Here is a 26470-nt window from a genome sequence, read left to right as displayed (position 1 = left end):
AAGACAAAATGGTTATATGTGAACATATATATGTACTTTGAGCAAGGCTGAAATTTCCTCGGCAAGATGATTAAAGATCCCGTTTCTCTGGCAAAAGCCATAAGGCTGCCTTTCACCATAACTTGGTTCATGTACTAATGCTGGAACATTTCTCACCTAGCCATCTACTGACACCTTTCAATCATGTGCACTGCCCACTCTCTTCACCTCTCCAAATGACAGTCATTCTTCAACCTAACCCAGCAATCTTACTTTACAAGAGCAAAAGATGTTAGTGCAAGAAATAAATATATCTTCCTTCAAGTTCACTTTGCATCTCATTTGTTGCTGCCATCTATCATATAGTGACTAATGTTAGTTCACCACTAACTAAAGCTTTTTGCCTTTTATGCTTGAAAACCATAGATATGATTCCATGCTACTGACTTAGCTATTTCAGACCAAGAAGCTAGTAAAGAAGATGGTTGACTCTGGAAGATGTTACTCATAAAACTGCCTTTCTTTACTTCATTGGTCAAGTATCAGAATTTGAAAACATTTATTTTTGAAACCCACCTATTTCAGCACCAGCAAGCACCCCTGAAACAGCCTCCTCTCTTCTAGCAACAGGTAATGCACACATCACTAGAATCAGGGATTAATGCTTTTTGAGATACAAAAACTGTAGTCCCAAGATTTCAGACAGCAGAAAGCACTCATTTCTGTCCCTCCTGGGCCTTGAGCTATCTGACCTTAAAAATGTCAAGGTTGCACTGGTCTTTTCAGTCTGTGAGAGCTGTTTTTGCTTTTGGCCAAGCCTGAAACTAAGTCACACACACCTAAGATCATTGCAATGTCCAGTTCCTGAAAACACATAGAAACTGACTAGATTAGTAGGCTAATGTAGGGGGGAAAGTGTCTGAACTGCCAGGGCCAAAGCTTTTATCTAGGCTAATGGGTATATAAATAGCAACACACCCCACCACCCCCCCAATATACAATGAAAAAATTGGTTCAGTGTAAACAGCATTTTTTACCTAGCAAGAATGTCTAAATATGCCAGAAGCTGGCTGATACGTATTTGTCACTGATTACCACAGCAACTTAGAAAACTGTCACTCTCAGAAGGTTGTAATTTAATATCCAGCAGGCAGTATTGATTCATCCACGGCACTACTTGATTTTATAAATGTTCCAGATTAGTCTTGGTGCTTTTCCTACTGGTTTTTAAGTCGGTTTTAATTTTCTATATTGAAATTTGACTAAATAATGATGTTCACGAAAACAAGTAAGAGCCCGAAGGTCAATGCTAATGCAGCATTAGTAATACTAATACTGTTGCGTTCTAGCAGCGTCTGTCTCTTCAGGTTCACAGACAACTTACGTGCTAGAACACCTGTCATCATGAGCTGTGAAACACATGCAGTAAGGTGGAGCTGTGGGAGAAAAATGCGTTTAGGACATGAACTTTCCTAGGATATAATTCAGCAGTCATTGAGACTGCTGTAGTTAATCTTTTTAAACGATAAAAATGTAACAGAAAAACGTAGGTCGGGAGGGACCCCTAGAGGTCACGTGGGCAAACCTCCCTCTTAGAGAAGGGCAAATTTAGTTCACATTCAGGACCAACTGCTTCATTATTTTGAGAGGAGGAACAGGGGGAAGGAACTTGATTGCAAGTGAAGTGTTTTATTTAATGTAACTCCAAGAATCAATAGTTTTGGAAATCTGTTATGCACGTTCTATACACCTTATGTTGTTGTAACCGGGGCTATTCCTGGGCCATATATGCAGGATGTAAAAGAAGGGAACAGACATCTCCTCCCGATGTATTTATTTTTGCTACAAATGTTAGGTTGGAAGGTTCCTCCAGGACCGGACAGAAGAACAGTGATGAATAGAAACTATTAGCATGGGAGGGAAAGAAATGTAGTGTTGCAATGTATTAAAAACAAGAGGAAAGGATTTTGGTAGTAATGTCCAAAGAATTGTGTCTTCTTGCCTTCTTCATTATTCTCAAGATTTTTTTCATACTCTCATTTTCAAAGTCTTCATTTGGAGAATACTGTGGCATTTTGGCATTGGGCATTTAAAAGTGCAGCTGTGCAATACAGAGTGAACTGTATCATAACGGGAGAATAGGTATTACCCTGTTATCAAGAACCAAAAAGTCTCTTTCCACCGGAAGGGGAAAAACAGATTTAAAATCCAAACTAACACCAAGTTATCATAGTAATTAGTTAGAAGCCTTTATATGTAGTTTACTTATGATAGTTTGCAGTGGAGTTTGCCTAAGCACTTCACAGATGTTTGTCACATTTCCTGAAGAGATAAATTAACAATACTGTCAAAATGTACCAATTTGGGTTGCCGATACTACAATTTTGCATCAGTTGTTAGGCTTTTTAAAGTCCCCTGGCCTCTTTTAAAATGAAAAACGGATTAAATATCAGTCTGGCTGGGGGAAAAAAAAAAAAAAAGGTGTATTTTTTCTGATAGCTTATTTTATGTACATGCCATAAATACATTATCTTCCGGAATTTAGGAATTTTTTTGCATGTGTGGAATCACTGAGGCAGTTAAGCACAGGGAGCAGGAGCTATAGATGCAAGCTAAGGTCCAACGCTGTGTTTTGTGTGTGTGAACACGGGAGTAAGTCTTTTGGGAAATAGGTACTGGTAAGCCCTTTCTAGCATGGCAGTAAGCCTCCCTGCAGGCTGCGTGTACAGTTTGGTTAGGTGTACTGCACCTCGGTCTTTGCATCTTCCTCCCAGGTATGGAGGACGCGCAGGGCCGGCTGGCAGCTGCGATGCCTTGGCACACCCACCCTCACACCTCCTCGCCGGTGGGAGCCTCCTCCTTCCAGGGGCAAGCCAAGGCTGCGGGGCCCGTGCTCAGGGAAGGCGAGACGGACAGGTCGGTGCCCTGCAGGGCCTCCGGCGCTCCGAGCTGCCCAGGCACCGGCAGCCGCTCCGGAGCGCCCCGGCTGTGTGACCGGCCAGGGGCCGGGCCGCGCCCCGCCGCGCCGGGAGCCCCCAGGGGCGGCCGAGCCACGACGCCCCCGCCCCCTCCGGCGCACCGGGCGGCACCGCCCACGCCCGTCGGGCTCCGCTCCCGCCGGGAGGCAGGCAGGAGAGAGAGAGGGAGGCAGCGGGCGCGCTGACGCGTGAGGGCGGTGCGGTGGGAGGGGCCGGCGCGGGCGGTGCTGGCGGCGGCAGGAGGAGGAGGAAGATGGTGGCCGCGGGAGGAGCGGCCGGCTGCCGGGCTTTCTGCCCTGCGCTGCACCGCCGCCCCCGCCGGAGCCGCCCTGCCTGCTGAGGAGGCGGCGCGGACCCGCACCAGGTGCGGAGGGGATGCGGCCGGGAGCGGGGTCCGGCTGTGCCCGCGCCGGGGGTCGGGGAGGCGGCGGGCCCGGGGAGAGGGTGCCCGGCGCGGGATGCCGGCCCTGTCCCGCCCGGGGCTCCTGCCGGCAGCGGGGTGCGGGCGCTGCGGCGGCCCCTGTCCGGCTGCGTGGCCGTGCGCGCGTCTCCGAGCCGGCGGGGCAGCTCTGCACCTGCCCCGGGCTGCGGGGAGCGGCGCCAGCGCGGCCATGACCGCCTCCATCCCAGCCTCCGACGGGGCATTGCGTGCTTTCCCTCCGTTTATTTATTCCATTATTTTATTTAGTGTGGGTGGGTTGTGTGTAGAATAATGCTGCGTGGAGCCGTGCATACCCCTGTGCACTGGTTTGCTGGTTTTTCTTTTTTAGTTGGTGGTTTTTTTGGTTGGATTTTTTTTTTTTTTTTTTTTTTTTTTTTTGCACCCGCACCTTTTCTATGGTGGAAAGGAGAAGGGGGGATGTGGGGATTTCGCATCCGGCAGTCGAGTGGTCGCCGTCGCAGCAGGACGGTCACAGCAGCCCCTTCCGTCGGGAGATACTGCCGGGATCTGCGGCCGCGTCCCGGTTTGCAGCAGGGAACCCAGTGGGGCCCGGATCTCCCCATCCTCCCCGAGGAGCGTGCTCTCCACCCCTGGGCTTGGGGGAAGGTGATATCTGCTACCCTCACTTTCTGGTTTCAGGGAAAGGAAGGAGTCTTCGTCTTTTTTTTTTTCCCCGGAAAAGCCGTTTGATAACAATGATTGCCTGAATCACAGTCGTGGTCAGTGCAGCTGTACGCACTACATCTGCTTTCTGTAAGGATCAGAGTCAATAGGAGCAGTCTACCAAGACTTGTTTTACTGCCATCATAAATCTGCTCTTTAAGAGAGATGGGACTGCGGGTCTGGGATGAAAAACTACATCTTTTTGCTTTCCTCTGTTGTAGATTCTTTGAGCTGTGGAACTGCAGTTTGCTTTACAGAGTGCATTGCAGATCTGGCTGTTTTCGTAGCTGCTGAGGAACTAGAAGGCAGAGATGTTTGCCTGACTCTGCATACATTAAGAGTGAGCTAATGTGGGTGTAGGGCAGATCAGCCATGTAGTGTTTTTCTTGCCTTTGACGTGCGTCATGTTACACTAGCTGATAAGAGTACACCGAGGTTGGCTGCAGTTTTGTGTCTGCTCTGCAACTGTGACCTGTGGGGTCCCAACCAACTTGCCCTGCAAAATATTCCAGTCATAGTACTCTAGGTTCTGCTGCATTGCTGTTAAATCTGGACCAGCTGCACCTGCCTTTGCAGCCCTTGCTGGGAGCAAGCACGTGATGCCTGTTCTTCCCAAGAGGTGATGGTGACATAGAATGTGTTTATTCTGTATGTGCTGCCAAACCAAAAGTGAGGTGCGTGTTTACTTTTGATTCTCATGCTGTGGGGGAAGGGGCAGGATAGGGTGCCCAGAAGTGCTGCTCAGGAGGCAGGAGCAGTTACTGTTGAATTCTGTGCATTTGTGCCTATTTGTACAGAAAAATTAAGTGTCCAGTGAATAATAATGGAAGATCACAAGAAACTGCAAAAGCAGAACATTTAGTGTTGCAATGCAACTTCGATGAATGTTGTGGATGTTTGGTGAGTGAAATGTAAGCCTTAGTGAAAGACGGCTTGCCTTCCTTGGAAAATGTGATCTGAGATTGGGATACCAATGAGCTTTTAGGCCAAACTGATTTCTACAAAGTAGTGGTGGTTCAAGGTTGGCTGTGCACTGTAAATCATGTAGTTCATTGCTCTAAGTTTTCTTGGACATTTCTAGTTGTAGCTTAAAATGATACTTCTATCTTACATTAGTGCATTATCTTCACTTAAGTAGCAAACTTTCTGGCTACTATGCTGTCTTTTAACAGAAGCAAGGCCAGCCTTTTGGAAGGCTATCAAAATAAAAGTGCTTACAGATTAGCTCTTCAGTTACAAAAAGAATGCTGGGGAGGTGATTGGTACATCTAGGTAGATAGAAAATGTAGTTTTGGTGTGTTAAGAGGGAGACATGCCAAAGCTTTTAGTATAGCCCTTTTTGGTTACTTAGTAGAAAATCCTTTTCACAATTTCCTGAGTTAATTTAATTCTCAATCCTTTGTTGATGATAAATTTGCAATTTCTTATTTGTTGAAAGGATATAATTGCATTCTGGTGTTATGTTTTGTTTTTATTTGTTAGAATTGACTTTATGTATTTAAAATATAGGAGCTGCTTTAGAAGAGATTTTGTGATGCTGGACGTGGTGGCATCATGGATGCCAAAGGTGAAAATCTTGTAGTCTGCCATGCCCTTATTATTTTGGGGCAGGGAGATTGGGTGTGGATTTTTGAAGATACAAACATCTGAATCTGAACGTTTTGTTTGCTCTATGGGAATGTACGTACTCCATAACACTTTGAATAAAGGGACTAATAATTTTGACACTAAAGTTTGCATCATCTATCTAAGTAGCAGCGCAAATGAGAAACCTGAATTCTTTGCATATGAGATTTGAATGAATTTTAATTGGACCAGGACCTGGCTTCTGACTTCTTTGATACCATTTTAAGTCATGTGCAATGCTTACGTTCTTAAACTTAAAAAGCCTTCAGTATGAGGACTGTGTGCATCTTTGAAATGTAGTTAACAATTCTTTTATAAGCAGTGCTTATCAGCCCTAGAGCCAGCAGAAAAGTAATGAGGGTAAAAAGAAATGGAATCTCCTGTTCAGCTGCTTGTTTTGTATTTTTAACAGGCCAGTGTGGGTAGTCATTTGCAGTGGTTTTGTTGCTTGGCTTTAGGTTGTGTCAGTGTGTGGTAATGCTTATGGCAAGCAAAATCAGGACAAACTAATAGTAAGTCCAGAAAAAGTGGCTGGGAAAATAAACACCATGTTGCCACACGTAGGTGGGTTTAGGGTTAGTATCCAAACTAATGAACATGCTAAAAAAACAAAAGAGGAATTATAATATAAACTTCAAAGTCTTCAAATAGACAAAATGCAGGAAAAATCAAGCAGAGAGCTGAAACTTTCCACTTGCATCTCATGCCCTAGATACTTCAAATTTAGCATTTTTTCCCTTGGCACATGAATTGTTTGTTATTGATCGTAGCAGCTCTGGATTTACATGAGATTATGAATTAGAAGAATCAGACCTTTTCTCTTAAGCTCAAAAGAAAGCTAATTAAAAAATATTAGAGGTGCTTCAGATAGTTTAATATATGTTGTCCATAGGCAATGCAGCTTGATTAATTAAAGCTTAACTTTGAACAAGATCCTATTACCATAGACTTAAGTGAAGCCTTGATGTGCCAGTAATGCATTTTTAAATGTGTTTTTCTGGTTTCCTAGAAGGTGAAGATTCCTGCTTAATGAGGGATCTAGCAAACAACCTTCTGCTCGTTTATCTCTAATAGATTGCCAGTAATGCTTATTGCATAGGGGTTAAAGGTTTCTGAGAAACAGATTGATTGGTTTTGCTTCACAGTAATGATTGCTTTGATAAGTCAGCTACTAAGAGCGGTGTGACAGTATTTCTCTGTTTCCATTGCATGCATTGATGTTCTTCTAAAAAGCTGCATGTTTGTTGCTTTACTGGAGGGGCCTAGGGAAGCATCTTTATTTGGTGCTTTCACATATGCAGGCACATGATGACAATGTCTGTCCTAATTCTGAAGAAATAAATACAGAAGCAGTACAATGGGTACATGACAGCTGTGGATGGCAGAGGACTTAGCTGAAGATACTCCAGAACCGTAAGAACGTGTGTTTCCACACTAAACCCTTTCCACTAGAGACCATCCATATTGACATGAGAGGAGGAATGAAAGTGCAATTCTGTTTCTAGGGAGTTCTGTTTCTACGGAGATGCTGCTAGGCAGGTGGCATCTCACCTGATCCATCGTGAGTCCTGCGATGATTTCTGTCTAATTACAAATACTTACTGGGAGAAGTTTCCATCACCCATGTGCCCATGTAAGTGGATAAGCAGTGGTGTTTTGTACATCATCAAGGAAACTGAAATAAATGTATTAGAAGTATTTAAAACAATACCTAGTCTACATGAGGTAAAAACCACGTGGGGGGCCTCTGTTTTTCCCATTGCTTAGCAGAAGGAGGAGATTTTCTTTGATGTTTAGCCAATTAAAACCAAAAATTCAGAATGTTTAACTATTTTTTTTTTTAGCCATATACCTTCCCCCTATCTTGTCCAGCCTGTTTTCAGGCTGTTTGGTCTGTCGAATCTTGCTCACAAACCAGCAATTAAGCATTACTTGCATCTTTCTTTCTGATGAGTACGTCCATAAATGTTCCTTTTCTTAGGAAGATGACAACCTTGTCACCCATCTGAGAAAAATGTGAGTGTAGGGAGGGAGAGACTTAATTTAAAGTCTGAGAGTTAGTCACAACTGAGCAGCATCCCTGGAATTTAGGCTGAATCCTTTTAGTGGCAGTTTTTTTGTCAACTAATAAACTGTTCTGAACCTCTTTTGTGCATCAGGAATGTGCCTGCTGAATTTAATTTTCAAACTTTGAACTTCAGAAGATGAACACAGGTCAGAAAAACACCAGAACAGCAGAGCCATGGAGGCTACAAAATGTGGCCATCTTGGCAAAGATCATTTGAGCAACTACCCTATGTTGACTCACTTTTGCTTTATTTTTTCAATTTTGGGGATGCATGTCGGGGTCAGAAATGCCTTTCTCTATGCATGTGGTTAAGGTTCAATATCTAGTATTTATAGGTTGGATCCCCTGTATTTATTTGGTTAAACAGTTTTATTTCTCTGCAAGAATTTTCACTTATGCACATAAGACAATAGCTTTCTGATCATTCTTTGTGTGGTGGTCATTCTGATTTCGTTTATTTTTTTAATAAATGTGTTTTCTCAAAACTTGGGTGGACAAGAACTTGTGGTCTGGGTGAAAGGAAGGTTTTTTTAAAACAGAGGGAGGAGGAAAAAAGTAAGAACATAATGGAAGATTTTAAACATACATTACTGTGACTTAGTTTTCCTGATATATGCTTAGGTTTTTTTTGTGGATTTCTAAAATTGTATTTATTTCTTCTGATCCGTGAGTTGAAGTTCTTGCCAGCAGTCTTGGTGCTACCATGTGTTTATGTAGGGTCTGTTCTGATGAGACTTTGATCATGTTTGAAATCTTGGTACTTTGGAAGTTTCAAATGTAACTCTTCAGACTAAATAAAATTAAATTAGGAAAAACATTTTTAAAAGAACAACTGAGACTAAAAAAGCTCTCGCCAAAGTCAGGTGAAGAACCACAGGGTAAAAGTTCTTGCTCCAGGTCTTTCCCAGGCTAACATCAGCAGAATGCTTAAACTAACACTCTTCAAACGCAAAGAACAGGCAAAACAGTAGGGTTTTTTATGTGTTGGTGTCCCAGGTAAATGTAAGGAGGGCAGGTACTGCCTTCAGTGTTGGAAGAGGAAATTGATGTGTTTTTGTATGATGTGTGTGGGGAGCTGAGGGTTTTTTCCTTCTCTTTTCTTTAGAGCTTTCTCACACCAGCTTTTTTATGATCACAGAGTAATTTCAGTTGGAAAGGATCCCTGGATGCCATCTGATCTAAGCTCTGCTCAAATCAGGTGACTGAGACAAGGGCTGCACGTGCTGTGGCTTAACCAAGGCAGGAAGCTCTGAAGGTGGAGTGCTCTGCCTCCCGTGGTGTCAAACACCAGCTCATGCAGCAGGTTTTGCTACAGTCCTGGTGTGATGGGGTGACATATGACTGCTGGAGAGAGACCTTCCTCCAACCTGCCCTCCTCATACTCTGCTGGACAAGCTGCCCTGCAGAAAGCTGCTTGCTTTGCTGCTGGCATTTGGGGCGATGGGAGTGTTGGGGTGAAGGACATGTACCATGTGAGGGAAACAGTGATCTCCTTATGGGTGCTGTTTTTAAGTCCTTCTTACCACTGCCATTTCCCCTAAGAAAGGACTGAAATACAGGTGCATTTGCTGTATTAGCCAATTCAGTGACCTGAAATTTATTTTTTTTAATTGAATTTTTAAGATGGTCAAGATGGAGGAGATTTTTGCCCAGAAGTTTAGAAAACTGTTTTCTTGGTGTTATTTTGCAGCGGTTTCAAAATTAGAACACTGTGTTTAAGAAATGGAAAATTTATTAAGCAGCATTCCTAGTATCTATGTGCAATGCAGTCGCATTTAACTTAATGAGAAAATCTCTCCCAGTAATGCTGTGGTGAGCTGACAGAAATGTGTATTAAGTAAGAGTCAGTGCAAAAGCAGCCTCTAGCTTTGTAATTCCATTGTATTTATAGTGGACATTTTACATAACCTTTCCACAATCTTGGTGTGTATTTCTGATATTCGCAGCTATTATACATTTTGTCTCAGTGTGATAAATAAGGATGAACTCAGGCTTCTGCTCTTGCTTAACAATTATCATTCCTTGCTGATAAATGATTAATGTAATCCACTTATGAGATTGCCACAACTCATTCAGATTTTGGCATCTTAATTTCATTTAGTAACAATGAGAAAATCTCAAAGTCCTCAAAATCTTCTTGCGTAGGATCATGCTAGGGCTGCAAGGCACATGAGAAGGAGATGTTTGAGCTCGATGCCTTCTTGGTGAGGAGATGAGCATCAGCCCAAGGGGGCAGTGTACTTCATAATACTGGCTCTGCATTAGCTTCAACATGCAGGCTTTAGACTTTCAACTACAGCCTCATGACACTTAACCTGACTGCTTAGCCCTAGTTTAAAGTCTTGTCCAAGTCAGGCAGTTTTAATGCATTGTATTTTTGGTGTGGCACCCTTTGCCCGCAGTGATTTTGGAATCAGCAGTTTAAGTAGCAGTTAAAGTTGAGTTTGGACTCCACACATCCTCACATACCTTTCTATTTCTTCACCTGGGTAAACTGTAAAGACTGAATGTCTTTATTTCAGCTTACGTCAAGCTGCTTTTAAATGCAAATTTAAAAGCTACATGAAACACATTTCTGTTTTAAGAGCTACACAGACTTACTGCTTCGATCTACAATACATCAAACGTATTTTGGATTAAAATCAAGCTACATTATTAAAAAAAAAAACCACTAGTATTTCTCATTAGCTGCTGACTTGGTTATATCTGGGTTTGAAGTCAAGATAACCCAGCCTCTTGAACAAAATTTTTGTCTCAAAGAAAGTCAAATAAGTAACCTGGAAAGAGAAGAATATATTGATTAAGAGGTGTATAAGCTGCCTGTATAATTGTTTTTTTAGATAAAAAGTGGTCTCAGTAATGTATCGGGTGACTCTTTGTCACAGGTGACATGGAGCATCAGCTGATGTCTTCCATTGCTCTAGTTATGACAGTGCCTGTGTCACTGGGGTCCTGTTGTGAGCTGTCATTGACCAAGAACAACAGTACATTTGCTAAAGGAGATCTGATTCTCTGTCAGACCCCCCTCAGGATAAATTGCCCCCTGATGGCCAATAGAAGCAGTTTGAGCTGAATGTCAGCGTGGAAATATAATTGCATGGAAAGTAAATACTAAAGCACAATTGCAGCTTGTATACAGTTAACATTCATACAGTCGACTTTCAGAAAGGTAGAAAGTTCCCTACTTCAAAACTGATTGACCTTCGGTAATTCTCTAGGAATTAAGAGTGGAGTGAACAACCTAAAAGTGGAGTGAACAACCTTTCGTGAACAACCTTTTTGTGCCTGGAACAAAGACAATTTTTGTATGTCACAGTTCTGGTGTTGTAAATTTATATTTTATTCAAGATACCTTTTCTTCAGCCTCTTTATCCATGAAGATAATAACCAGAGGATGAAATGTTGTTTTTTTTTTTTTTCCTTCCAGTATATAACTGTTGAAACCTGGGCATTTCACAACGCAATTTTGATCTTCAGTGTTAAGGTCTGTGTTATGCTCTTGTAAGCAGTGGCATCCACAGGCACTGTAGTGCAAGTTCATGTATGTACACTGGGTATGCTCTGGATAACAGAATAGCACAAACAACAATAAGGTAAGAATTTCTTTTTTACATTAAGAAAGGGAACTTCTTCATTTGTATTTAAAAGAAAGGTTTTTAGCCGCCTGCCTAAAAGCCTTGTGTTTTCAAACAGCAGTGTGTAAAACAGTCATTTTAGGGCTGTTGGTCATTAGAAACACTGAGTGTTATGTATTATACTTTTGTAGGTGTCCTACACCTGAAACCAGAGGGTGAGATTACCGGCAAGGGATTCACAGGGTGGGATTGATTAATTGAGAGTTTCTTGTGATGGAAGGAAGAGGATCATATTTTTTTTAGTCTGTTAAAATAGTTCCAAAATCAGTCTGAAGGTTTAATAATCATATGAACTGTAAAGACTGAAGGACAGTACACAAAAACCCCTGCTCTTCTGTTTTTATAATATTCCGTGTCTCTGTTATTATGCTTAGTGTATCAAAAAATCAGGAGACTGACCTCCTCCAACTAGGTGCAAATCCACAGTCACTTTATTTACTCTGCCTGTTGAAGACTTCCCCTCTCTCCAGTGTATGACAGGAATCCCATGGCTTCATGGCTTTTTGCAATATCTCACGCAATTACTACGATGTAGTAGTGTACGAACCTTGGTGGCCTTCTTTTTCGTGTTGACTTTTCAAATGTAGTGAGGTACTGAACAGTGGGTATAATCCGCATAAAACTCACCCAGTGAAGCCTTTGGGTAGGTTTTGTTGGTCTTCGCCTGCCACCTGTGGGGATTCATGCTCAGATGGGAAGACGTTGTTGCCAGTGCAAAGCCATCACATCTTTAAAATATTTGAGGTGTTGTGCTGTGTCCCCTGTAGTTATTTGTATTTAGTTTGTATTCAGTTTGAACAGCATGTAAGACCTGGCTGAAATGCCAGTGGGTTTTAGGACGGAGGACTGTGCTTGCAGAGAAAAGCTGTTCAGTGTGAAGTAGCAGTCTGTTCTGCAGCCTCATGGGAAACCCACCTGTTTTCCACTGGTGTGCCACCCAATGGGGAAGAGGCCTTGCCCTGTTCTTATGTCTGGTCTGCTCAGACATCAGTCAGCTGGAAGTATGAGTTCATAGTGGGGAAAATATGGGAAACAGAGGAGTCTAGTTGATTTTTTTTCCTCTAAGAAGACAAATTGGGATGTTGAAAGTGCAAAAAATATCAGTCACCTTTTCTCGCAGTGTCCAGGGAGCTTGCATGAGGTTCGTGACAGAAGCAGATTATTTAGGAAAAAAAAAAATCAGACTTGACTGAGACTTTCAGTTGTGCACAGTTCCATGTTCACCTGGTCAAACTTCCTGAAGCTTTCAGGCTCTGAGGCAATATGGCTTTCAAGATCAAGTCCAAATTTTAGCATTATTTTTGGCTTAAGTAATTGGTGCAGTGATTGCACTTTGGCAGGAAAGTGATTATGAGCATAGGTTTTCCATGTTGGTGCCTGTCGCTGCTCTTTAAAAGTTGCATCCTATTTGGAGGAGAGGAGTGGGGAAGAAATTTGTGTAACTGGAGCATCCATCTGGTACATTTTGATGACACAGCCTGTTAGTGCGTTATTTGTTACTTGCTGTAACCAAGGCAATGCCAAATATGTAACAAAGACTTACCATACAATGTAAAAAGCACCTGCTGTTGTGCTGGAATCACATATTCAGACTGCTGTAATTTCTGAAGTCTGTTTATTCTTGCACACTTGTTTATTAAATGAATCTTTTGAAGACACTTGGAGATCCAATGACCACAGCTGTTTTAAAACAATGTTCATTAAATAGGCACTTTTTTTACCAAGAGCAAGGAATCTCCCAAAAAGTCTGCCATGCTTTCATTATCTAAAGGGCAAATCTTCTGGCTGCAGTCCTGCCTAAAGAGAAGATGTACGGATCAACGTATTAAGCTTCAGGGGTGTAAATCTGGAAACTATTTTCTGCTGAGAAGAGACCAAAGCTTAGAAGTCTAGGCTTTTGTTCTGTTGCTCATCAGCTGTGATAGGCTTTCCCCACAGGCTGTAGTTTCTGAATTCTCTTGTAGTGGCTCCCAAGTCTGCTCTTGCTGATGGTTACGGACTACCAAGTTAGCACTGACACTGGAAACTGATGAGATTTTTGACACTTTCAGTTTTGAGGAGGCATTTAAGTGTCAAAAGCGAACATGGAGTGAAAATACACCAATTTCAATATGCAGTTTATGAGATGGTGGCAGTATTGTTGCAAGTTTTAACCTGGGGACTCAGGGTGGTAGCAGTGCCTTCCTTTTTTTGTTTCCAGGATTATATTTATGATCGCAGATTCTTCAGTCTCAGCCCCAGGTACCTCAGAGGAAACATTTTTGTATGCTAGTTATTATTTTATTTTTCCTGTCCCTAAGCGTAGCATGTGAAAATTGAATTCCTCCTTCTAAGGCATAGCATTGTAACCCTTCAGCTCAATCTGCATGGTGCTTGTGGCAAGGTCCTTGTGGAATGTAATCTCATGTACATATTTTATTTTGCATCTGGTGTGTATTGTTTATGTGTATAGTTTTGCTGTGGGTACTTCGTATTTTACATGCCTTTGAATTGTATGTGATGGAGATTTAGTACTCTTCCTTTTTCTCTTCTCTCCCATCTGTATCTGGTTTGTAAGTAATGTCATAATGTTTCCTGTTTTGTTCTTCTTTGTCCTGAGGACACTAATTCTTCTGGCTCTAAATGTAGCCCTATTCATGACTTCACAGTATGTGTGATGTATTTCCCAAGAAAAAACAATGATGTAATGTATGGGTGGATTTTTATATGCAAGGGATCAAGGTTAAAGAAAAGTTTTTGCAAAGGATCTGGTGAACCTGTGCTGGAAGTTTGGGTAGAGAATTGCACTTAATCTAAAAACATATTCTTCAGAAAAGAACACCACCTTTAGCTCTTGAAAACTATTGGACAGTCATAGATGGGGTTAGTGGAAGTACCTTAGAGCTTAAAAATTGACAGATGTTCGACCATTCTGAATGTGGAAACAGCTTTACAGTCCACAGTTTGGAGCCACTGCCCCAGAGCATCTAAATAAATCTTTGTCATGTAACACTGAAGACTTGGCAGTGGGTGGTGACCATTATGCATAGCTCTGATATTTCCAACTCAGGGAAAGTATTTCCTTTTTCTGTGGCCTTGTGAATTTATGGTCAAAGAAAGAAACTTACCTCAATTTTACATTTGCCTCTTTTTATTAACAGTAAATAAATTGTTGGGATGCTATCTGTGTGTACGTGAATAAGATGGCACTTGGTTTTCTTCTGCCTTGCTAATAAAGGTGCTCAGTGAATTACAGGAACAGAGGACCTCATTGTGCCTGGCATGGACACAGTTTATCTTGTTACTGTCTGCAAATCAAGTGCATGACACTTCTGTAGTGTCTGGTTAGCAAAGGAAGCGAGGCTGTTGTTGCTGCTGTGATTGTACACTGCTTTAGGTGAAGGTTTGTATGGTTTCTTCAATTAATTAGGAACAAATGCATTCCTGGATTCTTTCTCCATTTTACCTGGTAAACCTTATGCTGTCAAAGAAAGAACTACAGTAATTTTGGGCAGAAATTGGGTAATTTGTCTACCCTGTGAAAATGGCACTTTGTTTCTAAATTAAGAAAGCTTTTTCTTTCCTTTTTTTTTTTTTGTTCAACTCTTTACATTTGAGGCATGACAGAAGTCCAAGGTTTTTAATGTTTCTTGTGAGGAGAAGGTTTCACTCCACAAATTTTTTACCTATTGAAGAAAAATAAGTACAGGAGCAAGGAGTACAGGAACTGATTTAAGAGTAATGTTGGAATCTTGATAGCAAGTTTCCAGTGTTGAAGCATGACTTGCTACTGAATCTCTTTGCTTTAAATGCACTTACAAACTTTTGATCTCTGCCTAAGCTGTGTGCATTTTCCAGCTTAGGTTGGTTGTCTTATACAAATAGCACAACAATGTTCATAGGGCAGGAATGATGCTTAATAATTGGAGAGGAACAAAATGTTATCTCCCTTTTGTTAATAAAGAGGAATAATCTTACCTTGTAACCAAAAAAAAAGCCCTGGTAGAAACAGTAGGAAACAAAGCTATGTATGGTAAGGAGGATTTAACTGTGAATGATGTGATGAGACAGAGAAAGAACTAAGCATTGGAAAAAGCATCTCAACACTGATGTCTACCAGACTGTGAAATAGTCTCCCAGGGAGTGAGGGAAGATACATTTTCGGAGAAGTGAATACTCAGTGGTACAAGGGCTTCAGCAATACTGTAGGGAGCAATCCTCAGCTTGAACAATCTCTCTCAGAGGGATTTTCACATAGTTTTGCTTTTCATAATCCAGGATGAATTTATCCTTGAAACTGATTTAAGCAGCTTTTCTTTTCTTGTTTTGTTTGTCACCAGATGTAGTTTTCTGATGTTGTTTTCTTCCATGAGAATAACAATTTGATGATGTAGTAAATTATTTTGAAATTTAGTTTTGTCCTTGAAGCAACATTCTGTGATTCAGTGGTCAACTTCTTTAGGCTGAGTTTGAGCTACTCAAGTTTGAGTAGCATACAGTAAAAGGTGGGAATGTACCTTATCTGTTTGGTCTTGAAAAGGAAGATCAAGTGATTGTAGTGTAATTGCTTATGGTCATGCTTTGTAGCAATTTTTTATATTCCTCTGCAGTTGATTGGAATGCGTTTAGCAGGGTGCCCTGCACCAATAGGTCTGTCTTTGATATAATTTCAAACATTACTACCACAATTTGTGCTACTTGCCTTTCCTTCTTCAAAAATACTGGAAAGGTAAAATCTGTAGAAAAATCAGTTTTCATGTGTAAGGACCAGAGAGATTCACAGTGAATGGCAGAAGCAGTGCAATCAAATGCTGGGTAAAAAGAGATCAGACAAAAATAGTAAAACTGGGCAAATACCCTCAATGAAATAATGGCCATCATGGTAAGAGGGTTAGTTAATTTTTTTGAAAGTGGTAAAACATAGATGGATGTTTCAGAGTTAAAAGTGTTGGAAAAAATAATTGTAAATGTTGTGGGAAACTGTAATAGTAATGATGAATTAGCAGAAACATTGCTAGGGAATAGGTTTGGAAAATTCTTACTGGGATTTGGGAGTTAATATAGTTGAACAAAAACTCTTTTAGTTCCTGATTATTAGATTTTCTTTCCAAGAAGAATGTCATTTCCAGCTGAAGTATCTTTGACTGCCACAGCTAACTATCAAAAGAAGGTGCTATGTGTTTGGTTTTTATGAAAAGATGAAGTAGATATTTTGGTTGCAAGATGCCTTGAGCTATTTCAGAACATTTCTCCTTGCTTCCCCACAGGAGGTTCAAGCAGTGCCACTGTAGCCCTGAGGATTCTTATTGTTGTTTCTCTCCAGATATTTTTTCCAATGCTCATAAAATCTGACATTGTAGCAAATGTTTGTTAGTAGTAGAAGAATTACTAACATTATTTCTGTAGACTATTGCTGTTTCTGTAATCATCCTGACTTTCCTTTTACGCATTACCCATCTCTGCAATACCCTGAGCATACAAAGCAGGCAGTGTGCTGCTGCCTGTTGCACAACAACAACTTGCAGCAGACCAAAAGGCAATAATCAGGCATCAAGTCTGTCTCCATTGAGTGAGTGCTAAAGTTTTGATTGCACATGGTGTGACTGCACTGGTGGTGTGGCTTCAGTCCTCAGAGTGGAAGAAATCACTGTACGACATGTCACTGAATTAGCTGATTCCTTAGGTGTATTTTGCTTGCAAGTATTGAGCAGTCTAACAGGTTGTACATTTTGTTTCTTCTTACCTTACTCCTCAGCTTTTCTGACAGAGGGTGTTGAGTCAGAGCTGAAAAACTCAGTAAAGCACCTTTATAACATGTATACAGCAATTCCTGATTCATTTCATCTTTTTAAGATATTTTTCCTGCTTTTGAAAGTTGTATGAAATCCATTTATTTGACAGACCTTTCCAGATCTTTAAAACTGGAACAAGAGCGAAGTAGCATGCCGAAAGTCATGTGGTCACCATAGCCATATGCCGGTGTGGGTTGCGGGCTCTGGTGGGGTGCCCCAAAAGACCTGCTGCAGCTCTGGTTTCTGATGTGGAAACCTGTTCAGTGAAACAGAGAAGTTACCTGCTGTTCTGGTGACCTGCCTGGCAGCTGTGCTTTAAACTGCTCTACTTTTGCTGTGCTGTGTGAGGAGTTTGAAGGCACACCAGAAAATCTGTAGGAACTGTCAACTTTTGGTTTTGGTTCTAAATTTGATAGTAGGTTGCTGATGTCAATGCTGCATATGTAACACAGATCAGAAGTCACTGAGAGACTGATGAAATGTTTGGGCAGCTCAAGTGCTGAGTTTGTGACTTCAACCAGCCTACTAATAATGTTAGCTTTATATTTTCAATAAATACACAACATGGAATTAAACAACTTCTGCCTGTTGCCTGGAGCTTATTATTAATTGATTTCACAGTCCTCCATGACTTCCAGTGAAATTCACTAAAGCTTGTGCTGATGCCTTGAAGTGGCTATCTAAAAACAGAGGCTAGACAAGAATAAGAGAATAAAAGTAGGTATGCATTTGAAGTGCCTTCAGAGGTACACCCTGGGCAGTCAAAAGGCTACACCCAAGATGAACCCTGGGTCACAGGTTCTTCACACTTTTATAAGTTTGGTTCATTTGCTTATCAGGGTTAATTCTCCAGTTATAACTTCAGTTAATGATGTAATTACCCTAAGTTTGCCCCTCCTCTTCAGAGGCTTTTAGTTTACACATTTGGGGGCCAGGGGCAACAAAGGTGTCCTTGAAAAGCAAACCTAGAGAGGGTTTGTTATGTCTAACCAGCATGAGAGAGCAGTAGTTAACAGGCCACACAAAACTTCAGAGTTACACACTAGGCGGTACAGGATTTGAAAAATATAAAAGTTGAAACCCAAGGCATCAGTGCAAAGGTCTAACTTGAATGTATATTATTTGAAAAATGGTACAAATACCCGAAAAACACCTTTTCTTTGTTTCCTTTCTGTGGAGAGCAACAAAAAAAAAGCAATGGAGGTGACATTGCTGCTTCAGTGTTGAGGGAGTAAGGATAGAAGTAATGAATTGATAATCCTCTCTGTGTGGGAGATGACCTTTTTAATTTAAAGTAGCACTTTGTTTATTTTGATAGTAGTTATTACATTGCATGCTTCTGCTTACATTTTCACTAACTACTTGCTCTTGAATAGCTTCTAGTAAAGCCCTGTAAAGCCTTTTTCTGAGCAATGAATAGGCTAGCTGAGCACAGCATTGTGGAAGCCCTGGATAACAGCTGAGACTATGCTTTTGAGCCTCAACATACAAAATCTCTGAGGTGGAAATTAGTGATAGTGAAAGGTATTATGAACAGCATATTTTCTGAGCTTAGCTATATCTTACCTAAGTGAGATTTTCTTCCTGGGGATCCCAGGATTGCAAATCCGTAGATATTTTTTAAAGTAGAAAATAGAAATGTCTGAGAGTCTTTGACTTAACAAGTCTGACTAATCTGCTTCTAGCAAAACTAGCCAAGTCCCAAACAATGATTTTTTGCCTGCTCCAGGAATCTACAAAGAGCAATGTTTTTAATGAGCAAAAAACAATCCAGTGGCATCTGATTTAAATCTCTGTAGCTTTGCTCTAATCCTGCCATTAACACAAAACTGTATTCAATTTTGTGGAGTTACTTTTATTTAGAATAAACTGGAGGTCCCTCCTTACTGTGTAATCCATATGTTTGGTAACTATAGTGTCAAAGGCTTACTTGGAAACTGAGCTGAGGTGGCACAGAGGTGTTGTGGACACCTCGGGAGAATACGCCTATATTCTGTTTGAAAGCAATTTTGCTATGTAGGTTTCCACATTTCTGCTCCTTGGGGGGTTTTTTTCTGTTTTTTTTTTTTGTTGCTGTTGTTTTTTTGTGCTGCTCTCAAAAAAGAGATCTGCGTAAGTTAACTTCTTTCTCCCCCTTGTAAGCTGCATGTAGACCATATTCTTTTTATGCTTTCACTGTCCTAACATTAGAATGGCGTGGTTGATTTATGATTTTTTCAAATATTTTTTGAGGTCAGAAATGAAGAAACTTCAAAAATTTTGTACGCTTGTTTGTAGATGGGGAAAAAATACACCCAAAGGAATCTGTAAAAGAACAGACATGCTGAATAAGCAGACTGTTTTCTAAATAGTACTCTTATAAAAATAATTTTTTTAGGCAAAATGACATTATTGCTCTTTTATCCTTTTTCCTCTTGTTGGTAGCTTTGATTCTGTTCTTGCTGTAGGAATTTGCTTAGTTAGGTTTTTTTATTTGTTTTACATTTTAACTAAAAAATTTTGGCAGTATATTAAAACCAACCAACCAAAATCCACCACAAATAGAACCCCCTGCAAACCACAGAAGCTGGTAAATTTGGACTCTGGGCAGCTGTCAAGGCAATTTTTATGTTAATAATGTATTTTTTACTGTGAGCAGTTAGAAGTTGTTCTCCTCTAATGTAGAACATAAGGCTTCCCTCAGGCTTATGAAGCTTGGGGGAATTAAAAAAAAAAAAAATCTTCCTTATCCAGATCATATTTGTGGGAATGTAGATGGAGTGAAAAAATTTTCTAAAACCATAGTCATACAATACTTTCCACATAAAAGACTGAAGTGTTTCAAATTGTCTGTTTTTAACAATATGGATGTATTTCTTTAGATGATGCAGAAACTTTCAAAAGCTTTTAATTACTATTTTGTTTATTTCTAAGTTTCTACACAATTTAGGCAGTGTTTATGGCATTATTAAGAATCATGACACTACACTACCTTGTGCAGAGTTCATCAGGGGTTTGTCCACAGGGGCAGAATGCAAGGTTAATACAAAAGCCAGCAATGAAATCCTGCATGTGCTTTTGGGATGGAAGAAGCACTATTCAGCCTTATCTTCTGGCTATCTATCCTATTTAGGGAAAATGATCTCTCAGTGAATTGACACTACTGCATTTCTGTACTTCACTTGTGCTCTTGTACAGTTCCTTCTATGTTTTGTCTTTTTCTTTCTGTCATAGCATGCCCTTACTTTATGGTCTGGTCAGAACTCAGAAAATTTCAATAGGCAGGTTGCAAAATTTAGAAAAAATCAGTCCTGGAGTAAAGCCAAACAGGAACATAATTTATTAAAGAAGTGATTACTAAGTAGGTGGATTCTGTACACAGAGAAAGAGCTGATCTTTTTGGGTAGTTTGATGTTTGGAAATTTGTATAGGATATCATAAAATAGACCTGCAGTTGAAAATGTTTCAACAGGCAAACCAAATATCTTCCCATATATGACTTGTAACCACATTACCTACCTCCTCCTTTGCCCCGGCATCAGCACCCACCTTCTGATCCCTGCCACACTGGCGTAGAAGTGTGTCAGCCCCAGGTGTTTCGAAGTGTAAAGCTTTTTCAGTATCTTATGTAATTCAAAGCAGCAGGCTGTCTGGACTACTGACTTTCGCAATACAGTTGGTTTATATTTGGAGATGAGTGCAAGTGAAGTTAGGAAACCTGACGCAAGAATGGCTAGCACAGTATAGACAGGAAAGTGCTGCTATGGGGAAGGACTTCCATGAGAGGATCAGGGAGTTGTGGCTGGTCCAAAGCCAGGACTGGTGAAATGAAGGGAGGCTGGCATTGGGGATCTGTGTGATGCAGTAAAGACAGCCATGGGACTGTGATTCCTCCCATGCTTTAATTTTTGTAAGAAATTAAAGATACAAGGAACCTGATTTTTGTAAGATTCATAAGGATTTCATGAGTCTGCTGTTCTTATACTGGTCTGTTGCTTTCTTGTCCCACTCCCCATATCCTTACTACACATCTCCTTAGAAAGTCGAGAAGTTGGTCATGAAGGAGAAGAGGGTGAGGATAGGGTTAGGCCAAAGACCTGCTGAGCAGTGGGACTGGTCGTGCCATGTGTGGATTGGTCTGCCAGTGGCTGCTGGACTTCTCACCCTTCACCTACTGGGACAATGGACTGGGATTGTTTGTGAAGCTTTAAGAAAGTCCATTATCTTTGAGACTCTTAAAAGATAAATTAAAAATTGGCCAGTGGCTAAAAAGTTAAGTGTGAGAAATAAATGTTTAATCGCTTAAAATTATTGTTTGTGGATTAGCAAAAGAGCGTACCTTCCAGGCTCTTTAATCATAGGGTGTTTTTTTCCCAGCATAACGTTATTCACAGGTTGTAATGTCAAAAGCTTGAGTGGCTCTTTGTTTTCATTTTGGTAAGCAGTAAGTGAAAAGCAGTGACAGAATATTTTAAATCTTTAATGTAGCTTTAATTATATCTCCATTTTTGTTTGCATGATATCAACTTGTATAAAAACATTATGTATACTTCACATATATAATTGGCTCTCCACAAAACTGCTTATGTACAGATAATTATTTTATTGTTCATAAGTTCATTCTTGCTTATGGCTTTGGTGATTTGGTGTTTGGATTCTCCATAGATCTTTAAAGAGTTGATGCTATATGAAGTATAGAATTTCAATTATGTTTCTAAAAACATCATTTAAATGTTTTGATGTTAAAAAATGCTTTTTTTATAGTTCTTCATGAGTGAAATTTCAGACCATGATTACTTCATTTTCCTTTTTTACTTCCCTTTTTGTTTCTCACTGAGATTTGAGTTACGATTAGTTGAATAAAATATTACTGAAGGAGATTATTAGAATCCTTAGATGGCTGTTCTTAGTTTCAGCACTTGTCATTTTGCAGTTGTAGTGATATTTCAGAAAAAGCTCATGCATCTAATAATAGTATTTTTATTTGCACAAACAATGTTTTTAAAAGTGAATGAGCTCTTCAAGAGAGTAGTTTCAGTTACTTTAGGAGAAATACAGAACTTTGCGATAATCAGACCTTTTCTGTTTTGAACTGTTTTCTTGACATTTTTCAATAAATACTTAAAATAATTTTGTATCCTAGCTATTGTTATCACTGTTGTGCTACTGCTGCTGTATGATGGAAAATAATGGGTTATAGAGAGGAAAGCTCACCCATTTGAAACAGATTTTCAAGACAGTAGGCTGATTTCATTTATAACCTTTTCACTGCCATAAAGTACAATTTAGGCTGTCAGAATTGATCTGTTGGCACATCTTAGTGGAAGGGGTTGGCATTTAGGTTTCTGGTTTGTATTTTGTTTTCTGTCTTGGATATTATTATCTGAATTGACAGATGATTGACAGACAAAGTATTCTTTGTCACCACTGAATCAAGAGATTTCCATTAAAAGCAGGTTAAAAATGTTAGAATGAATCTAATTGTAGTGAGTTACTCTTTTTTCCTTTTTTAAAGAATTATAAAGACAGGCTTTTATTTTATCAACATATGATTTTATTATTCTGTTGACTTTTACATTTTTAATTTCACTTCCTGAGAGAGAATTGTTCAAAGACTGTGATTATTTTGATGATTTATTATTTTGACATGTTTTAATTTTTTTTTTCCCCCTGGTAAAAGTGGGCTACAAAGGTATCCTCTTACTATGAGTTGAGTCAACTTTTTTATTTGGTGATAGGTATTTTAATTCTAAATTTAATAATTTTTTTCACTTTGTAGAAGGTTTCCTGGTAAGTCCCTGCTCTAAATTTATTTATTTATTAGTTTCAGTGGCGGTGGGGAGAGTCTGGGGGGATTCCATGTTGTGCTTCCTTTGAGATTCATTGTAACCTCAACTGTAAGACATAGTATGCAAACCACAGTTTGAAGGAGGGTAGTGGAAGTCTCTAGAGGACAGACTAAGTGAAGAGGGAATCCCTACTGTTAAGTGGGGATTGTTTAGGCCAAAGAAGGGATGGTGTGCACACAGTGCTGAAAATACTTGTAGTGAAGAAAGAGGCAGCAGGCGCTCTGTTCTTGGTTTGGCAGGACTGGATATAATTAACCAGCTTGCACTGCAGTGGTGAGGAGTCAGATGAGAGCTTGGGAAAACTGCCGGCAGTAAGAATATTGAAACACTCAAATATGACCAAGTAACCATGGATAAATACACGTCAGAAATGTCATCAGTGTCACTGATGCTGACTTCGGGGACCAGAGACATTGATATGGTTGTGTCAGATGGTATCTCAAGATAAGACTCAGTGATTGCTGAGTTTTTGGTATGCTGTCATAGAACTGCAGTTTGATTGGTATTGTGGGCAGGGGGGTAAAATAAATCCGCTCGGAGCCACCTCTTTTTTTTTTTTCCCTTCCCAAACTTGGTATTGTAAAGCTTCTTACTTTCCTTTTTTGTTCTTCAAGCAGTATTCTTGCTGGTTAGTTGGAAGAAGAGACCTCAAAGATAAATAAAACCATTCATTTTTAATGGAACTGCTGATGAGACAATGGGAAAATGTATTGACTTTCTCCTCTGAAAAGAACACAAACTGAACTTGGCAGTTGCCAAGTTGACCAGGCAGTTGTGTGTGTTGGACCAACATTGCTAATGTAGCTCTGGACCCATTGTAGATTGTGAGGGCCAGCTGCACGCTGAGGGGCATCAGGCACAGCATCACCAGCTGGGCAAGGGAGGAGGTTGTCCCGCTGTGCTCTGCCCTGCTGGAAAAGGCTCCCCTGTGTCACAGCACTGTCATAGGTTAGCAAACATAGTCCTGGAAGGGATGTCCTTGCAAAGGGGTGCTTACAGCTTCCTCTGGGACCTGATAGAACCTATCAGCTGGCCAGTTTGAATATGGACAATTCTTTAAGCCACTTAGAGTTGTGACCGCCTCTGTGATCCACACTTAAGAATAGACAAACTCCTCCCCCAAGCTCTCTCTCGTTTCCGGCGCTGGCACAGGTGGCTGCAGGCCCCGAGTGGGGCCCAGTGGGCCCGGCCCAGGCCCTGCTCTGACCAGGCCAGGCCGGGCCCCGGCTCCAGGATGAGCCCCCCAGCAGGGCTGTGGGCAGCCAGAGCGGCTCGGAACCGCCCCCCCCACCCCCCTCCACTGTGGCCAAGATTTCAGCAAAGTGGCACCAATGTCCGGCAGAGGCCAGGTGACCAACAGCGATAAGGCACACAGCTGCAAGGCCAAGGTGAGATTAACCCTTTTAGTGCTGTGAAGAGCTGAAAACCTGAGGGAAGAGAGAGAGAGGAGATGCTTAAAGCTGAAAAGCATCTGCGCTGAGATAGGCAGATGCTGACGCAGCTGTAATTTCGTGAGAGGTTTGGACCAGGAGAGATGGACCAGATGAGGACTTTTGCTCCAAACGGGAAAGGAGAAAACCTCAGTTCCTAGAGATGCTCCCAGAGATAGTCCTAACGATGAAGATGAGGAAGACCCTTTGCTCCCAGGGAAGGAGAAGGGCCTCTGTGTTTTGTTTCTGAACGGCTCAACCTTAAAATTATACCCCAAAAAACTTCCAAGAGTGGACCCCCCAAAGCAGTTGCGGGAAAAGCTGCAAGTCGGGGGGAAGGGACTCCCACATGATGCGAGCAGAGAACCAACCCGGCTGGCTGTCTCGTTGTGATAATGTTTTCATAGCACGAGCAAGAAGAGACTTCTCTTTCTAAATGGACTGAACAAGGTTATTATGGCAGTAGTAAACAGACTAAACATCTTAAGGGTTGTCTTTTTACCTTGTCAGTGGGAGAAGGTAGGAAGGTGGGGGGAGGAGGAGAGTTCTGAAGGTGGTATAATTTTTTTTCCTTCTTTTAGGTCTCTTAATAAACTTCTTTATATTTCTTTCAAGTTTGGTGCCTGCTTTGTGTTTCTCCTAATTCTTATCTCACAGCAGATAAACAGTAATGAGTATTTTGGACCAAACCACTACAAGCACCAAGCTTTTCGGAGTTCAAGAAGCATTTGGACAATGCTCTCAGGTGCATAGTGTGATTCTTGGGGTGTCCTGTGAAGGGCCAGGAGTTGGACCCTATGATTCTAATGGGTGCCTTCTAATTCAGCATATTCTATGATTATATGGTTCTGTTTCTTGTCTGATCAGGATTTCATGAGGTGTTAGAATTAATTTTGGTTTAGTAGTAATAGAAGATGGTTTCGAAGGCAAAGAATAGCCAGACATAGGGATTTGAGTTTCTTTTGAGTTGTCTGAGCAATAGAATTGTTTTAATTTATGAAGTGGTAATCCCAAGTGTTCACAGTAAAAGTGTCTCCATCATAATACTCATATATGTACAGTTTTATGACCAACTTTATAGTTCTTTACTCCATCCATTATTTTTCTCTTTTTACTGATTAGATTTCATATGTAGTCTGTAGCAGGTAAAATAGGAACCATGTAGAAAATACCAATGGCTTTGTCATATACCATTACTTGAGAAAATAGCAATGGCTTTGTCAGAATTGTAACAGGTGACTTCCAATATGTAATTTAGATGATGAGCTGAAATATTACAACATACCCAGCAGGTGTCTGTAAAGGGGGTCTGTTTGCAGTTCATGGTTTTAAGGGAGAGTTGTAAACACAATGTAATGGCTGCTTGTTTACTGGTGGTTTAAATACATTAATTTGTATTTTATATTGAATGCTAGATGTCTCCCACATTAGTTAATAATTGTAACACATCTGAGCACACTCTACACAGATAATGTAGGTGGAGTTAAAGGAGTCTGGCTTTCTTGCTTTTCAAGTAGATGTGAAATCCCAGAGAGCTCAGATCAGCTGGTCCTCTCTTTATCAGAAGCTGAAGCCTCTACACTTGCCTATGCATGTTAAGTATTTTCACCTGACATACATTCTGTGTGGTTGATAGTCTGAGAAGCTTTGACTTATGATGGAGTATGAATTGGATTAGAAGACGTTTACACTGTGAGCTCAGATTATGAATTCTTTCCTGCCAGTTTCCTTGTTTCCTTTGAATGCAAGTTTTGTGATGCAATTAAAAAGGAGAGTAGATGTTTGCAAATTAATAAAATCAAAGCCACAGCTCAAGCCTTCAGTAATCAGCTCTGCAGGCTGATGTTGCTGTTGCTCAGTTTTCTTGAGTGTTTGTCTCTAAGATGAGCTCTGCTCTCTCTTTCTGCTTACTGAGTAGTTCTGCATTAGGGATAATGTCCAACATAATTCCCAGAGGAAGTGAAGAAATTTGAAGGAGATTGGTTTGGTGCAAAATACTGTCCTACATCTTAGTAATTGAGAATAGCAATATAATTTGATTCATGTCACA

At 40.7% G+C, this 26470-nt stretch overlaps 1 protein-coding gene across 3 annotated transcripts in view; it reads left to right on the top strand.

Moving 5' to 3' along the window:
* The first annotated feature begins 3165 nt into the window (after positions 1-3165).
* Positions 3166-26470, top strand: part of APBA1 (amyloid beta precursor protein binding family A member 1) — an 89672-nt gene continuing 66367 nt past the window's right edge. The window contains exons 1-2 of one of the 3 annotated variants that reach the window (XM_039566820.1): positions 3167-3321; positions 11184-11349. The gene's annotated coding sequence lies outside the window, so the exon portion shown is untranslated. Of the gene's footprint in view, positions 3322-11183; positions 11350-26470 lie in introns of all 3 variants that reach the window. The other 2 variants (XM_039566821.1, XM_039566819.1) reach the window with 2 other exon arrangements.

This window comes from Corvus cornix, chromosome Z (assembly GCF_000738735.6).
Source record: "Corvus cornix cornix isolate S_Up_H32 chromosome Z, ASM73873v5, whole genome shotgun sequence".
NCBI lineage: Eukaryota > Metazoa > Chordata > Aves > Passeriformes > Corvidae > Corvus > Corvus cornix.
The sequence above is the reverse complement of the archived record's forward strand: the minus strand, read 5'-3'. Positions and strand labels throughout refer to the sequence as shown.